Raw genomic sequence first — 18,176 nt, forward strand, 5'->3', positions numbered from 1 at the left:
AACATCCTCTAGGGGATTGTTTATTTTAACTTGATTGTGGACATGATTTATTTTAAATCATTTTGGCATGTGTGCTCTCCTGTGTTGGAGCAAATTGTGTCTGTGACGTTTGTCAAGTAATGGATACCAGGATCATGGGTTTCCAGCTGCAGGGAAACCTTGCAGTCTGATCTGTTATATTTTTTTTCCATCTGAAATACTGAAATAGTGCTATTCCAGTTTGAAAGAAGTAAAAGAATAAAACAAATATTAAAAATACCACTGGTGGCAGCAGTGGCAAGTAGTTGTGAGAGGCAGCCAGTGTAAGAGAGATGGATGCTACAAACTTGTTGCATTTGAAGCTTTGTCTTGCACCCCACCTACAAAATGAGCACAGGCATACTATCTTGGCTCAAGGCTCTGGCTGCTGGAAAGAGTACTGATGTAATACAAAAAAGGTGCATTGCATGCTCAAAACGTCATTAGAATGCTGTCAAGCACAGGGGTAAAGCCGTCTGACAACTAAAGCTTAGTTGAAACTGGGTCATGCATCAGGAAAGTGATCCCAAGCACACCAGCAAATCTGTAAGAGAATGGCTGAAAAAGAAAAGAATCAAAGTGTTGCAATGGCCCAGTCAAAGTATGAGCCTGCTCTGTGTCTAGGCCTTTTGGTCCAGCAGCAGGGCTACTGTTTTTGGGGGGGCAGACTGGAGCGCTTTGTTCATGGACATAAAAGCCACTTTAAGGGAGATTACACAAGTGCAATCAGTTGCAATCCTTTCTTACCATCTGATCACACCTAAACTGTCCCTTTTATTATTATAGTCTAAAAAGTTAGTTTCATTAACTGCGTCTGATGATTTAGGAAGACGTTTGTAATGTAAGCCATAAACAATATAGGAAATTTCCAGGAATAAAACAAAAGAGAGGAAAATGCTTCAGATCTTTCTGTAAAAACCTTGAAGCAACAAAGTCAGAATATTCTGTTTTTTGTGCTCTTGGGCATGGTGAACTCATTGCCCTGAAAAACTGAAAAAGGATACACAAGCTTTTGTGTATCCTTAGTAAATAAACCCTTTTCAAGGCTGCGTTTTCCTTGCTTCTTTTCTTTTTCCAAGTGAACATCTTCTGTGCAAACAGTATTGTTTGTCTTGGTGTCACATACAGATAGGGCTTTATCTTGCCTTTCTTATTGCCTGATAAAAGACAATTACTGCTAGTGATGACAGTGTTAAGTTCTTGTGTATCTAAGTTCTGAAGTACTACTAAAATACCATAGATGGGAATTGAAAAGGAATACAAGGGCAGATTTTATCCCTGCAATTCCAGTTGAAAACCTTGATTCTAGTTCCCTCTCTTGTTATCCACGTAACAATAGCATGTGTGGTGAGAGATTGCCATATCCTGTGTTTCCTGCCCAAGCTTTCAGCAGCCAATGAAGAGAAGTGAGGGTAGAGATTGAAAAATGTGATTATGTAATATCAGATGGTTCACATGGGTAATTACATAGGGAAATGCTGCTTTTAGCAGCTATTCTATTTTTATGCAAAAAAGGGGGGGGAGGGGAAGTTTCATTGTAAAGATTGCAAATGGCAAGCCTCAACCAAGTGCCAGTGGGTGTTTTTTCACAATGACTCCCAAACTTAAGAGCCGTGTATGGTACAGAAAAAACAAGATATAAATTCTTTTTATTCTTTCACCTTACTGAATAACCTATATATCTTCCACCCCAGTCTCCCAACCCCTGAACAAAATTAAGAACAAAAGAGGCTGATGTCCCTTCAGAAGTCTTGGGGCGGGAGGGGGGCTTACACTGTAATTTTCTGTCATTGTTCCTACTGTTGCCAAGTGCCTTTTTATAACTTTATTACACTGAGCAATCAATTTGATTTTTAATAGAGAAATCCACATCTCACACATTAGCAAACAGCCTCATAATGAGATTATCTTGACTCAACTGGACAAATGTTCCATCTCGTCTTTCTGCCAGGCCACTATCCTACCTATGGTCACTCTCTTTTAAAATGGATGGTGATCTCAACCATTTTTCTGAGTTGCTAGTACAGTAGTTTAAGGGAGGCGCCAGGCCAAAGAGGCATATTTGCATGTTTACTATTTTTACTCTTTCATAAAGAACTTGGAATGAAGTGATTATGTTGCTACAAAAAGTATTTGTTTATCTGAAAAACAAATTTAACTAAATATTTCTAATAGAAACTGAAGAAGTCTCCTTGCATCTCCTAGTGACCATTTAAATTTTTTTATTTAATTGATGTATGACAGAGTCCTATGCCTCTTAAAGGGCACAAGGAGACTTTCTTGAACAATAAATATGAACTTAAAATGTGAGGGAGAAGTTATGGTTACTGAGGGGCTGCAAACGTGGCATTCGGGGCCATATGCCACTCACAGGACCCGTTTCTCATACTTGCTTTAGAAAGATGTAAACACTATTGTTGCATATCTATATTGTAATTCATTTCTATCCAGTGCTTTTTCCCTTCTATGTCTATGTCCAAGTCTCATAAACGTTACAATCCTGCCAATATATGGAAGGCCTCTTGCCTGCTGAGGGAACAGATTGGTAGTTCAAGACTAGCAAAGGCTGAGTCATCTATAATTTTACAAAGCAAAATAAATTAAACTGTGACACGCCTTCTTTTTCCTTCCTCAGAAAGAGTCTTGAATTGCGTCCCTGCTCCCATCAATAAATGTTTCATAGGTAAACAAGCAGGGGTAGTGGTGAAGCAGAGAGGATTGGCAAAGCTCGAATCAGCTGTGTAGTTATATATACTGCTTCCATTGTGAATATTTTGCCCCATGGAAATTATACACTGGGTCCAAACAAGAATGTATGTTGCCACACCCAATGAATCTTGGATCACCAAAAAAGCTGCGAGTCTCATGGCAAATTTGTATTGCAAAGATCTATTCCTCTTTATGTTGATATACTCAATTGCATCAGTGACTACAGTTTGTTTTATAACTTCAGAGCACAGGTTGTTTTGGTAAGGCAGAGGGGAACAAACCAGGACTCCCAGACAGTGCTTAGCTCCCATAGGATCCAGTGCTACCTCAGGAATATGATAGAGTCATAGAGTCATAGAATTGGAAGAAACCACTGAGGCCATTGAGTTTAAACCCCCGCCAAGCAGGAACATCCATCAAAGTACTCCCAAACAGATGGCCATCCAGCCTCTGCTTAAAAACCTCCAAAGAAGGAGAAACTTCCACCACCCTTCAAGGCAGCCTATTCCAGTGCCAGACAGCTCTGACCATCAGGAAATTCTTCCTAATGTTCAGACAGAATCTCTTTTCCTGTAGTTTGAAACCATTGCTCCGTGTCCTAGTCTCTGGAGCCCTGGAAAACAAACCGGTCCCCTCTTCAACAAGACATCCTTTGAAATATTTAAACATGGCCATCATGTCCCCCTTCAACCTTCTTTTTGTAAGGCTAAACATTCCCAACTCCCTAAGCCGCTCCTCGTAGGACATGGCTTCCAGACCTTTGACCATTTTAGTCGCCCTCCTCTAGACATCTTCCAGGTTGTCAACATTCCTGCTCTCAGCTTTTTTTCACCTTAATTGTGTTTCCCACGGACAAAGACAGTCCTCTCGTTTTTCAATGCAATATTTCAAAATATCCACCAAATCTGATATCCATTTGGCTACATTTGTTGTTGACAGTGGTATGTTCTTCTCTTTCCATACAATGAACATTTTCACCAGTCCAGTTTTATAATCTGGGTTTTATCTCACTACCCTCTGCCATTACTCATGCACTCTTTTAAAAGTTTCAATGAGTGCTTCCTCTTTTAACCAATCAGGGCAGGAGACCAGAACCCCTCTGGATTTCTTCCTCTTCAAGAATCTTTCCACAATGCTCAAGGTTACACCCTTCACACATTGCATCTCCTTTGCAGATATAAAATTTATGTACAGCAAAAAAACCTATAATCTGTAACCTCAATGCACTTGAAGTGTCAAAACATTTTTCCTGATTCTATTATAAAGTCGCCCCATCCACCTTAGAGAATACAAAGGTTCTCTCTGAGCAAAATAATTTTTTAAAAAAGTTGAGTGCTATAGGAAATGGGGAAATGGGGTGCCAGGGAGGCAAGGGTGCCAGCAAGAGTACATTGCGATCCTGGAGGCTACATACAGCCCCCAGGTCAAAGTTTGTCCACCTTGATCTTGGACCAAGAGGAGAGGATCTACAGCCATCTTGAGGATAATGGACTCGAATTAGGTGTAGGCACCATGATCAATGGTCAACACAGATGAAGGTTTATAGAATCATAATTAAGTTGGAAGAGGCCTATAAGGCCATTGCATCCAACCCCCTCCTCAATGCAGGAATCCAAATCATAGCAGATCTGACAGATGGTTGTCTGGTTGTCCAATTTTCTCTTGAATGCTTCCAGTGGTGGAGCACTCATGACCTCCCAAGGTAATTGGTTCCATTGCCATACTGCTCTAATAGTTAAGAAGTTTTATCAGATATTCAGTCTAAATATCGGGCTTCCTGTAGCTTGGGCCCATTATTATATGTCCTGCACTCTAAGATGATTGAGGACAGATCCTGCCCCTCCTCTGAATGTCTAGTACTTGAAAAGTGCTATCACATTTCCCCTCAATCTTCTTTTCTCAACATTAAACATACCCAGTTTTCTTTTTCGATCTTTCCTCATAGGGCTTGGTTTTCAGTTCCCTAATCATCCTTGTTCTGTCCTTTGAACTTGCTCCAGTGTGTTGACATCTTTCTTAATGTGTGGTGTCCAGAACTCGACACAGTAGTCTAGATGAGGCCTAACTAGTGCTGAATAGAGGGGGACTAGTCCCTCAAAGGATTTTTGAAGATGATACACCTGTTAATGCACCTTAAAGTTGCCTTTGCCTTTTTTTTAGCCAACTCACACTGTTGACTCATATTCAGCGTTTGATCTACAACAATTCCAACATCCTTGTTGCTCGTAGAGTTACTGAGCCAAGTATCCCCAGTCTCATAACTGTGTGTTTGGTTTCCTTTCTCTAGGTGTAGAACTTTGCACTTATTCCAAAAAAAACTTCATTCTGTTGTTTTCAGCCCAGTACTCAAGCCAATCAAGATCTTTTTGAATTTTTTTCCCTGTCTTCCAAGTTATTAGCTATTTCACCCAATTTTGTGTCATCTCGAAATTTGATAAGTATTTCCTGTACTTCTGACCAAAATCATTAATAAAAATGTTGAAGAGCACGGGGCCCAGGACTGAGCCTTAGGATACCCCACTTGCTACCTTCTCCCAATTTGAGGAAGAACCACTGATAAGCACTCTCTGAATACAATTCTGCTACCAACTGTGAATCTACTTAACACTTGTTCTATCCAGCCCATACCTAGTTAGCTTGATAATCAGAATATCACAGGGCATTTTGTCAAAGGCTTTGCTGAACTCAAGATATATTACATCTATGACATTCCTGCTGTCTACCAAGGAGGTTAACCAATAAAAGAAAATGAGATAAGATTAGTCTGGCAGGATTTGTTCTTGACAAATCCATATTGTTTTCTAGTTATTGCTGCATTGTTTCCAAGGTGCTTGCAGAGTGGTTGCTTTATAATCTGCTCCAGAATTGTCCCTGGGATTGATGTCAGTCTAACCGGTCTGTAATTCCCTTGTTCCTCCTTTTTGCCCTTTTTGAAGATTGGGTTGTACTTCAACAATGTCTGGTGGATCACAGGTTCCCAAACCTACATCTAAGCTTTACAATTTCCTCTTCTGCTGACATTTGGAACCTTTTATATAGCAAGGGGGCAGATGTTTTCTATACCCATTACAGAGAACAAAGCAATGAAGCTTTTTACAGCATGTATCATATTTGAAATGGTTTCATTACAGTTAAACCTTCCTTTCATGTTTTTAATGCCAGTGGGTTGTGTGTGTTTTTTTTTTTTTACTGTAATACTCTCTTTAGCAATACAAAATGCAATGAGGCGATTATCAAAGAACATATACTTGAAAGTATGGTGGCTGCAAGGAACTCCAAGCTTTAAGGAATTAACTGTGAATTTACAATGTTGGATAACTCGAGAAGGAATGCTGCCATAAGCAGCACAGTATAGCATATATTAAAAGCTTGACATGATTTCTCCGCTAACATCGCGGAAAGACATTTATGAAGACACTACAGCTGGGGGTATGGGGGAAGTGAATTTCCAGCCATTCACTCTAAAAATAATGAAGTGGGGTGAAATTAATGTTACTATTCCTGAAAGTCAATTTCAAACTGTAGGTTTACATACAGCTGAGTCCCGGAGAGGAGTTATTCTCTCAAATGGGTTTGACAGTGTTCCTAACAAATCCTGCATTTCCATAAACCAATAAAATTAAGCCACCTTGCTCGGTTACTATTCAGAGTGGGAACTTGAAGAGTTATTGTTCATGCAGAAAGAGATTTGCCTCAGGGACTCCAAGATTAATGCTTCCCCTTGACAGCCAAGTACAGGATTTGCACAGCCATAAACACAGTCAATTACAGGTAACTTAGCGATAATTTAAGGTAAATCCTATCTCTTTTTAGTATTCTTCAAGTGCCAGTTTAATTAAAACACTGTGCCCTAAACTATGTGCAGAAAATCTGGTAGTCAGCCACAAGAGAAAGGCTAACATACCATGAATCAATCATGTCCTTTCATTGTTTTTTTTTTCAACCAAAATTGAACTTTTGCAGATGTGCCATCCATCGGTTCAACTTGTTCCATCCTTCTATGCATTTGTGTACATATAAATATTATATTATGTAATACCTTGAGGTGGGGTTATCTCATCCATTTGCATGTTTCCTCATGGTGGGGACACATGTATATAGAGATGATGCAGTTAAGTGCACTCACTTTGGGATTGTTTATTGGCTCTTGCTTAAATGTATATATTAATGGTTTATCTCAGAAAAGATACTAGATGGGCTGGTATCACAGGCTGTCTTGGCCATTTCTGATGTTTATTTGTCATGACTATGAGAGGGAGGGAACTTCCTTTGCCTTTCACGGATAGTGTTCTGTTATGCCTCCCCATCTCATTTCTATTCTGTGTGTAGCAGGAGCATCTGTAGCAACAGAATGGCATACCTCCAACTTTCATGAATGAGGACGGTGTGCTTTTTCCAACTGTCAACAATGTCTACCTTTCTATTTTAGTTGCTGCTACAAAACATATTGTCGAAATTGAATGTACTTCCTCCCCCCCCCCAACCTTGCATTGGTCCTCAAATTATGGCCACAATGTTGGTGTTTCTGTCACCCAAAAAATCCAAGTTATAACGGTGCCATAATGCTTGGCTCATTGCATGTGTCTCCAATACTGTACTATGATGTAGTAAGGACTTCATACCCTATGCCTTAAATCTGATTGGCTAAGAAAGCATCAACAGCCTCAGTCCCCAGCAGAAGACGCAGAAGCAAAGATGATGGCAGGGTAGTAGATCTTCATGCAGGAGGCATTGTAGAAGGAGTTAGGTTTGTGAACTGGCCACAGGTGCCATTGCACAAGTTACTGTAACAGGAGAGGGGCTGTACCTTTGCTCTTAGACCAAAGTAGAAATAGCAAAGAACTCACAGTAATAAATCAGCTCCCAGAAGGGATGAACTCTTCACCCAGCTAGTTGGGCACATTCCAGAGATAACCAAGCCCAGCACTAAGCAGATAGTGGGCCTTCTCCACCCTCCTCTGCCTTAGCTGAGAAAATCAGCTTTATTTACCTATGGTGGCAGGGCTTAGAAGAGGAGGAGGAATCTAGATCTTTAGTGAAGCAAAGATTTGGTACTCTTGGAGCTAAGCTGAGTGCAGGGAGATGCCTGGATACCCTTAGCCTATAACTGTGAGTCCTGGTTGCCGAGAGACTTTGTGATGCGAGCTTTCTTTGTAGTTATTAATTATGTCATCGTATCCATGTTCTGCCTGCAGTTTGCATAAACTTCGTGCTGGTCCATCACACAGAATGGCCTTGGTTTTTTTCCTTGTGATGCAGGGATCCTGAAGATGGGAGGGATCTGAATGGATCAGGCTTCAGATTTTACAACTGAAGGTGACACTGGCAAGTAGCAATCCAAGGGCAGTGTTTGGGACAGAGACTGAAAACATGTGGGATGCTCACTCTGGGATTCTGGAATCTGTACCCCCCCAAAAAAAAAAACCAGACACACATACACACACACACACGTTTCTCATCTTTGGGCTGGGAGTAAGGGCATTCATTTCTGCTTTGGGATCTCTCTTGAAAGGAAGAAATGTCCCTCCTAGAACATGCAGGATCACAAACTTTGGTTTGTTTGTGTTTGTGGCTGCTTCTAGCAGATACAAAGTAATGCTCATTTTAAGGACAAAACCTGCTCTGCCAGCAAGCAAGCGGAAGAGGCCTACTTCGGTTCACATAAAATGAAATGGGGCCAAATAGGTGAAGGCAGGAATTGTTCTCTGAATGGTAGGTACAGCAAGAGTGTTTAAAGAGGAGTAGACTCCAGCTGGCAGGAGAACTATCTCAGCTTTACTTCTGAGACTGGGACCCTCTGAACTCCAAGCATGAAAATCCCTTACTCTGGCATGGACATGGGGAATTGATCCTCTACATTGCAGGGAACAGAGATTTAAGCATGTGGATGACAATCCCATCCCATGCTCCATCTGATTTTGCTGAGGCATGGGCATTTTTGAAGTGTGATTACATGTTGGTGATGTGTCTTTTGTAAAAGAAAGTATGACAATGAGATTTGTACTAAAAATCTCAGCTTCAGGCAGACATCTAGACAAGAGAATGGTATAATTATTCCGCTCACACAAAGTTGGGTCACACTACAAGCCTGAGGGCAGCCGCTTGCTATTAAAAGTAGTTTAGGTTGTAAGGAGTGTTACATTTCAGTTCCCCAAGTAGCTAATTAAACAGTATTGGTTTGCACTGAAAGCCAAAGGAGGGGAGGAGTTTTGACTATTTCGTAATCCTTTTTAAAATATAGATACAATACAACTCACACTTTCTTGTTCCTCTACAATCTTTTCAGAAAGGTATATGTGTAAAAATAAAATCCACAGTAGCAGATGGGTCTACCCTGCCTTCTTGGTGAATTCCAGAAACAACATGAGTCAGTGCTACAAGCAGGTGATAATTGAACAACATGTAAGTAAGTATACTTTATTACGGTCGAAGACCAGTAAAACCAAATCAATATAAAATAGATACATATAATTATTGTTTCATAAAGTCGGGCAGGGTAATAAAATTCCATTAAAACATGATAAAACAACCCTTTCTTTCCAATGTAATAACATCATATATCCTTAATATAGGTAAAACCTCAGGCAGTGTTATATTAAAACATTATATTATCTATCTAAAATCACCTACCCAAACATCTGTTTGCAAATAACCATTGCTGCAGCACAGAATTTGACCACTTGTCTTGTAATATAAGGGATATTGTCAGAGAGTAGCCACTGCACATAATCCTCCTCTGATCTCCCAGGAGATTTACGGATAATAGGTGATAAAAGCTCCATAAGAAGATCCCGATAGCAAGTACAGAAAAGAAGAACACGACCAACTGATTCAACTTTATCACTATTACAAGTGATGCATCTGGTAGGCATGTGCACCTGGATTTAAGAGGAAGGTGGAGATGACAGATGATATAGTGGTTAGAGTGTTGGACTAGTACTTGGGAGATCAAAGTTCAAACCTCACTGCCTGGTAAGTGGCCTTGGGACACTTAATGGCTGAAGCTGAGAGACAGTGGCTGAAATCCTGTTGCACAGTTGCACAAATGGCAAAATATTGGGACTCAAATTCCTGTAAGCAGAGAAATTTTTATAGGCAATATTTGTTGTTTGTTGAGTCATGCAACTGAGTATGCAACAGATAATATCTAAAGAGATTTCTTAATTTCTAGCAATTTATCTCCAAAATTTACCCTATTTGAGTATCTGTGTAATAGGATTTCAGTCACTGTCTCTCAGCTTGACCTACCTCATACATTTTTAGGGCAAATTAGGGTGGACTGGAGCCATTATGTATGCCACTTTGAGCTCACTGGGGAAAATCAGGGTATATGTCTCTAATAAATATAATAAAACAAATTGTTAAAACAAAGAAAAGCAGTTACAGTTTCCTTTCTAATCCCTGAAAAAAAGACGCCTCTCCCTAGCCTCACCCTAATGAAAGTGAGCAGGTTTCCCAAACATAATCTATTATTAGCTTCTTTCTGGGGTTTACATATAGCTCTCTGTGGCTAACTGGACACAATTCCAACCTCTACACCATCTGGATCCATAATTTGGTGGTTGCATGCATGGAAGTGTTTCTTTCATTCTCAGCTTCACAGCCTTGAGTTCTGTCTGAAACCACAAAATTGTCCAGAAGCCCTGGATGTGAGAAGGTTCAGGGGTGACGTTACTACCTCAAGAAGAGATTCTTACAATACATCTGTTGTAGACACAGGAAGCAGAATGAGGTATAAATATAAAGAAAAGCTGGAAGAAACAAAATCACAAAGGAAAAGAAAATGGCAACAAGGTGGAAAATAATGAGGGGATTTGACCTTAGTTCTTGTTGTTTAGTTGTTTAGTCATGTCCGACTCTTCGTGACCCCATGGACCAGAGTACGCCAGGCCCTCCTGTCTTCCACTGACTCCTGGATTTAATTCATATTGGTAGCTTCAATGACACTATCCAACCATCTCATCCTCTGTTGTCCCCTTCACCTCTTGCTCTCACACTTTCCCAACATCAGGGTCTTTTCCAGGGAGTCTTCTCTTCTCATGAGATGGCCAAAGTATTGGAGCCTCGGCTTCAGGATCTGTCCTTCCAGTGAGCACTCAGGCTTGATTTCCTTTAGAATGGATCAGTTTGTTCTTGCAGTCCAGGGGACTCTCAAGGGTCTCCTCCAGCACCACAATTCAAAAGCATCAATTTTTCGGTGGTCAGCTTTCTTTATGATCCAGCTCTCATTTCCATACATCACTACAGGAAAAACCATAGCTTTGACTATTCGGACTTTTGCTGGCAAGGTGATGTCTCTACTTTTAAAGATGGTGTCAAGGTTTGTCATCGCTTTCCTCCCAAGAAGCAGGCGTCTTTTAATTTTGTGGCTGCTGTCTCCATCTGCAGTGATCATGGAGCCCAAGAAGTAAAATCTGTCACTACCTCCATATCTTCCCCTTCTATTTGCCAGGAGGTGATGGGACCAGTGGCCATTATCTTAGTTTTTTTGATGTTGAGCGACATGCCTGGAAGTGAAAGCAAAATCTGATGCATTTCCCTCCTTGTGTGTTGTCTCCATAAGTTTTCAGAACAACTGAATAGAACTTTAAGCATATCTCAAGATTGTTTTGTTGGCTAGCAGATTGGTTGGTTGGTTTGTTGGTTTGTTGTGTCCTGCCTTTCTCTCTTGCAGAACACTTGCTACCTCCTTAAAACTTTCTCCTACATAGGAAGTGGTTGAAAAAAATAAAATAAAAGGTGAAGGTCTGACATTTCCATTAAAAACATAATTTTAAGTCTCCATGATAGAGGTGAGGTTTGTGGGTTGCAGAGGAACTGATATGTGTGTTACTGATCATCTCCCTACCCCAAGCTCTGCCTTTTAACCCTTTTTAGTTTGTTGTAGTTAACTTTTCTCTCTTGGACTGGGGCTTGAGCTTTTGAATCACCCACTGGGCATCTTCTTTATGCAAAGGGAGTGCTGCCCAATGCCTGCCTTGAAGGGTTTGCTGATGGTTAAAGCCATGAAGTCTTCTGCTTTGTTTTCTAGCACATGCTGCTCAGAATCTCCACTGCCATTCTTCTGCTTTTCCATCTTAATTATTTAAAGCCATGGAACAGTTTTACCTCTTTCCTTTTGGGAGGACTGTTTATTATGCTAGTCTTTATCTGCCTTATTTCAATCATCCAGATTTCTTCTTCTACAACATTAAGGACATACTGTATCTTGCATTCTTAATGGACATTAAAAGTATGGCGAATATTCCACACATTCCCCATCCCTGCACAAGATGCCAAGAATCAGTAAGCATACTTCAAGACGATTCACCAAACTTAATTTAATATCTCCTACTAAGGTCAATGCAGGATATCTCCTACTAAGGAGAGTGTAAAAAAGGCAGGGTAAAAATATTTTGAACAAAGAAACAACTGTAATCAGCAGGAGGACATTTTTAGTTATTAAATATGTTCTTCTTTCCCATGGCATGTCCAGCTAGTGATTAATTTGTTTCATGGGTGCCACAGAACAGAAGGGATACATATTTCATTTCAGAAAATCTTATGCTGCCAATAACACCATTAGATGACTGTGGGTTTTTTTTTAATTAAGGACTTCCTCCTTCCATCCCATCATTCCCACACAATAAAATAGATTATTTACAAATCAAAGAAGTCACAGAAGAGATGAAGTTTTTTAACTATCTAACATCTCTTCCTAGTGGTGACATCATCAACCTTTCACAGAGGTAACACATACAGTAGGATTTTGGCCAAACAGAAATTGTTTAAATCAAATATCATATTGGCTATCTACCATCATCAGACATTCCATGGATATTTGGCAAATACCTGAAAATATCATGTGAAGGATTGACATCAACATTTGCAGATATTTCTTTTGATAGCAAACTAATTTCAGCTATAATGGGTACAGGCTTTTGTCTTTAAAGCCTCAATTTTAATGATTTCCCCCCTTCTTTTGAGCTTCAAAAGATTTTTGAAGCTTCGTGGGAGATTTCATTTTAATGTTTTTCTCTTGGCTCTGTTTTCAGTGGCATACTGAGAAGTTCTGTGTTCATGATTAACAAGTCAATGTAAATTATCTCATAGGAGAGGCGCATTGTGCAATCTTTGTACATAATTTACTGTACATGGCAACTGTACCTCTCTGAGTCAACAGCTACCTGTGAATGGGTGTGTGTGTGAAATCTGGCTTAACGATAAGCAATAAACTGTTAAAGCAGTGACCAGTTTACTAATGCCCAGATATTAATTTTTGATTTCTGCTTACCAAGATAAAGCACTGCAGCTGCAATGAATATTTTATTATATTTGAATTTAATTTGCTTTTGAGATTCATATCCCCATAAGTGCTTCAGTAACCTTCTAAGGTGGCTTGCAGGAATCAATATTATAATATAAGCCTATTAAAATTAAAAATGTTGTGGCTCTCAATGTGGTCTCACCAAGATCTCTTATTTTCTCATACCATCTAAGGTGAGAGAGCCATTTTGTCATGAGTTCAGGGCATCATTCACCAATTTTCAATTATGATGAGGCTCTGAAAAAACTGGATATAGTGGGATAGTGGGTTCTCAGGAGAACCAGAGGAAGTGCAGCCCTTCAAAGTCTGGAGTGAGGCAAATGTGTCCCTGGGTCTCTTAGTAGTAGCCCAATGCACAAGTAAGTGTTGTCCTGGCAGAGGCCCCTCAGCAATCTGCCAGGGTAAGTCGAAACATCCTCTGAAACAAGGGTAAGGAACCACTTTCAGCCAAAGGACCAAACTGAGGGCTTGTCCAAAATAACCCAGTGCATCAATATTTCTTTTAGTTATTTTTTCCACTAACTAGATGATGCAAAGCTGAATTCAGTCAGATCCATGCCCTTCCCCCGATCTGTCTTGGAGGACTGTGTTATTTTGAGGCAGCCTTTTTGCTGGAGTTTAGTACTACCTTGTTTTCTACATATGTCTCATTTCTTTATTAAAGGCTCCTAGTTGGAAGCCTTCAATTAACCCCTTATATGGCTTTTAAAATGGAGAAGGGATTTTGTGTCCTTTTAAAGAGAAAGGCAGGGTAAAAATATTTTAAAACAAGCAAGCAAACAAACCAACCAACCCAAAATGAGAGCTAGAAAAATGAGACCCTTCAGCTATCTGTTGGATAAAAAGGGCGGTAGGGTGAGAGACAGAGGCATAGCTAGCTATTTGGGCACCAAGGGCAAGCAATATTGCCCCCCATCTACTCTGTCCTGAGAATTGGCACAAGCCCTTCCCATAAAAAAGGAGGAGGACAGTGTGATACAGTATGCACCCTCTGTAAGAAAGAGAAAAAAAGAGGGTGCTGGGAAGTGCTGCCATTTTGTTTTCTTAACACTCAGTAGTTGGTTCACCTCTAGATTTTGGTGCCCTCAGATTTTTGATGTCCTGAAGAAAAACTCCAGTTGCTCCATCCTAGTTCCATGCTAGTCATGGAAAGAGGCCATGCCCAGTCTTTTCCTGAACATACTTATTCAAAACTACAGTATGATTCTACGATACCAGATAACTTTCAATCTTAGAAAAGATTGAAGAGGAATATTAGTGCTGGGCCGGGCTTAGCTACTTGGGTTGTTATTAGAGATGGGGGCATTTGCATTGGTTTACGAATACCCCACAGCTGGAACCATCTACTCATGCGTCCGCTGCTGGACCCTCGTTACATCCAGCTGTGCAGGGGCATGTACCCCCATCTCTAGTTATGTGTTTTCTAAGGGCTAAAAGACAGAGATAGAAAGTTAATCCCCATGTGAAGTTAATCACTAATAACAGAAAAAAACCAATTCAGATATTTTTTATGTTAAAAGGTTTCTTTAATTAGCTAGTTTTAAATTGGTGTTTAAGGTTACATTACATTACTCTGCTGAAATGCCTCACCAGAATTAAGATGAAATATCTTATCTATTACTTTACTCCTCTTAATTTTCACAAACTAATTCCATAAATCAACCCAGGGTTTTAAATAAGCATGAATGCATATGTTCTTAATTGGAATTTTGATCCATGTTCATGAACCGTTTATTTATTACTTACATTTGCAAACTACTTTTCTCCTGGTAATGATAAGGGAAGATGCAACATGCTTCTCCACTTTATCCTAACAACAATCTTCTGAAGAGTGTCAGCTTGAAAGGGAGAGAATGTCCTAAGATTTTTTACTGAGGGTCAGAATTCTGTAGGGACTTAAACCTGGATTGCTTATTTCCCACCATTCTAACCCCACATTTATTTTACCTCAAATAAACACATTTCAAAACCAAGTTTGTGGCACATTTCAACTCATATTCATCATCTCTAAATTTGTGCAGGCATCCTTCAGTCTCGAGAGGCTATGGTAACGTGCTCTGAATAGAGGTCTTGGAACAGCGTCTAGTGTGGCTGAGAAGGCGAAATCGAGAGTGACAATCCCTTCCACACTGAAGGCAAATACCTCTGTAGCTCCCTGATTTTGTTTGTTTCAGGACTGCCTCTTTGCCTTGGCCTGCTGAACAAGTGTCTCTTCAAATTGGGAGAGGTCATGCTGAACTACCTGCCTCCAGGCTGAATGCTCAGATGTCAAGTTTTCTCAACTGTTGAGGTCCATTCCTGAGGCCTTCAGATCCCACTTGCAGATCCTTGTATCGCAGCTGTGGTCTCCCTCTGGGGCGCTTTCCCTGCACTAATTCTCCATACAGGAGTGTGATCTTGCTGCCTGTCATCTACCTCCGTTTTCTTAACTTTGTCCAAAGAAGCAGTCATCACACTCAATTCTTCTAATAAAATTGGTTTATTATTTAACATACAGTTTCTTCATCAATTTTTGAGTCTTGTTTCTCATCATCCAAATTCAACAATAAATCATAAGTCTTAATGTTATTAAAACTAGGTATCTCTTAATGGTATGATAATGGGGAATAACTAGTACGTAACACCGTCAGACCACTTGGGTTTGGCACTCATCAACTCTGACATGTTCTCTGCCCGTTTCAATTTTGTGGATTGAACGTCGAACCTTCTTGGCGTTCCCCCTTTATCAAGCCATGAACTGTTCTGCGTTGGGGTCTGAAGGGGCTGTGCCCATGGGATGTCTCCAGACTCACTATATATCTCTCCCTTTCTCTTCTCTGTTCTTCCCTTTTTACCCATGCTATGTACTCTTTCTTTTGCTTTTTCTCCTCTGTCTCCCCCCTGTAAGGTGGCTCTTCGCCTCATAAGGAGATCTTTTGGAATCTGACCATCAGCCATTCTCACGAAATGCCCAAGCCAACGTACAAGTCGCTGTTTCAGTAATGTATACTTGCTAAAAATTCCAGCTCATTTCAGGACTACTCTATGTGGAACTTTGTCCTGCCAGGTGATGCCAAATATTTGTCAGAGACAACAGATATGGAACATGTTCAACTTCCTCTTGCCATGCACAAAGGGTCCAGGACTCACTGCAGTACAGGAGTGTACTCAGGACACAAGCTCCATAGACCTCAATTTAAGACACTGGATTTGTGGTGACTTCTCCAGCACTAAACTTTTGCAGAGAAACTGAAATTAAACTGACCTTGATACGTTCCTGGCAAATGCATCACAGTGAAAGTTCTCCTCAAGTATGGGAAAATGTGAAATATTATTATATTCGTGGAATTCAGTATTATTAATGTAAGATTAGTAATTTCCTGCCCCAAATCCACCTGGCCCCTTCATTAGGAATTTTTAAGTGACTGTTTAAAAACATGGCTTTTCCGACAGGCCTTCCCAAACCTTACAACACCTTAATTACAACACCTAATTACAGTGAGTGGTCTCAACATTTATACTATCATTCCTGCTGTCTTGCTCTATATTGTTTTATAGTGTTTTATTATTGTTATTTAAATTACTGGTTGTTTTAGCTTTATTTTTATTTTATACTATTATATTCATTGTTTGGAGTTGTGTATGTCTTATATGTTTAATATGTAAACTGCCCAGTGTGGTATAGTAGCCAGGTGGGTGGTATAGAAGACAAACGAACAAACAAACAAGATGTTTGGGTAGATGTGTATTTAAGAGAAAAACTGCTTTATGGTACTGTACTGCAGAGAAGACTTCAATTTTAGTTTATTTTTAAACTTGACTTAAGGATACAAACTTTAAATCAAGTTTTAAAATAAACTAAAATCATTTTGCCCTTTCACTTAGCAAATTTGTTTCCTAAAACAAGGTTAAGTTATTTTAATGAGTTACTTCCTATTACTGCTAAAAATATTTTCCATTTGTAAGGTTGTTTTCTTCAATTTCTCCACTTTTCTCAACCAACACTTTCAGAGAAGACAAAGAATGTTGTCTGATCACCATCTTTAAACCCATTCCTTCATTGGACAAAACAGCAGGCTAAACACCCATGTAGTCAGCCTCTCTATGTAACAATTTAAGTCAGGAAGAAGAAGGCTAGGGAAAGGTAAAAGAATCACAACAATTGATTGGCATCCATGCTGACCAGTTGCCATTGCAAACACATGATCACCACTGAACAAAACTGCTTTGTTTTGAGAGTGCCACAACTTGACGACACCCTACTAGGATCAATGGGAAAAAGCACTGTGTGAAAGATATTACTACAGAGGATTCTTGCATTGATCAGTCTTCAACTCATTCTGTATGAAGAATGACAGACAGGTTTCCTTCCTTCAGTGTTCCCCTCCCAAACTGCACCACATTCCAAAGCCAACACCTGTACATTTAATCTCACTGTTTAATTCTTTCCCTAACAGTCAGTTTTACCTCAGAGGCATTTTTTAATTTTAAGTTTCTGTTTTTCTCAGTTGGCTTGTCTCCCTGTATTACCCTATCCCCTGTTATTTTGAACACTTCCACCTTCTAATATATATTAATGCTGGTATAGATTCAGTGGTATCAAGGTCAGGCTGGTCATTAGCCATTGATTGAGGCAGTGAGCTCAGGTGGTGGAGCATTGAGGCTGAGCCACCATTGTCATCTATTCTTTCCACTCTTCCCACCTTTCTATATATCCAGAGCGAGCAACATCCTCTGGCTGCAGAACACTCACCAGGATTCATGAGAAGGGGAAGAAGGGCATCTCCACCTTGCAATACACGGTGGTCGAGGACAACCTCCAGCCCTAGAACAGGGTAGAAGGAGGGTGGTGATATACTTTTCTCTGTTGCAGAGTTTTGAATTTCTGGTAAAATTCCTTTTGCTACACAGTAGAAGTACAGAGGCTCGCAGAGGAGAATAGCTACAAGTTCCCCAGACAGCCCACCCCTTTGTCATTAATTGGCACTTAAAGTATCAATGATTCACTCTAAGACATTTGTAAAAAAAATCTTTACTTATGGTTGCTTGAAGTTACAGACTTGTGTATGCTGCATTTTTCTGCAAACATCTAGCAACCAACTGAGCAGATCGACAGCATATAAACAACTGGTACCACCCAAGGAAAGAGAGGGAAAGAGGGACT

General features: G+C 40.0%; 1 long non-coding RNA gene across 3 annotated transcripts; it reads left to right on the top strand.

Annotated features, from left to right (window-relative positions):
- Positions 1-1,292: 1,292 nt before the first annotated feature.
- On the top strand, positions 1,293-17,104 carry LOC140705885 (uncharacterized). Of its 3 annotated transcripts, none has more exons than XR_013543827.1 (4): positions 1,293-7,836; positions 7,923-8,043; positions 9,014-9,133; positions 15,055-17,104. It is a non-coding gene; the product is annotated as an uncharacterized LOC140705885 (long non-coding RNA). The 3 variants fall into 3 exon arrangements; XR_013543828.1 differs by having other exon boundaries at positions 9,014-9,129; XR_013543829.1 differs by having other exon boundaries at positions 7,987-8,043.
- Positions 17,105-18,176: the final 1,072 nt, after the last annotated feature.

The sequence above is a fragment of the Pogona vitticeps genome, chromosome 3 (assembly GCF_051106095.1).
Source record: "Pogona vitticeps strain Pit_001003342236 chromosome 3, PviZW2.1, whole genome shotgun sequence".
Lineage (NCBI taxonomy): Eukaryota > Metazoa > Chordata > Lepidosauria > Squamata > Agamidae > Pogona > Pogona vitticeps.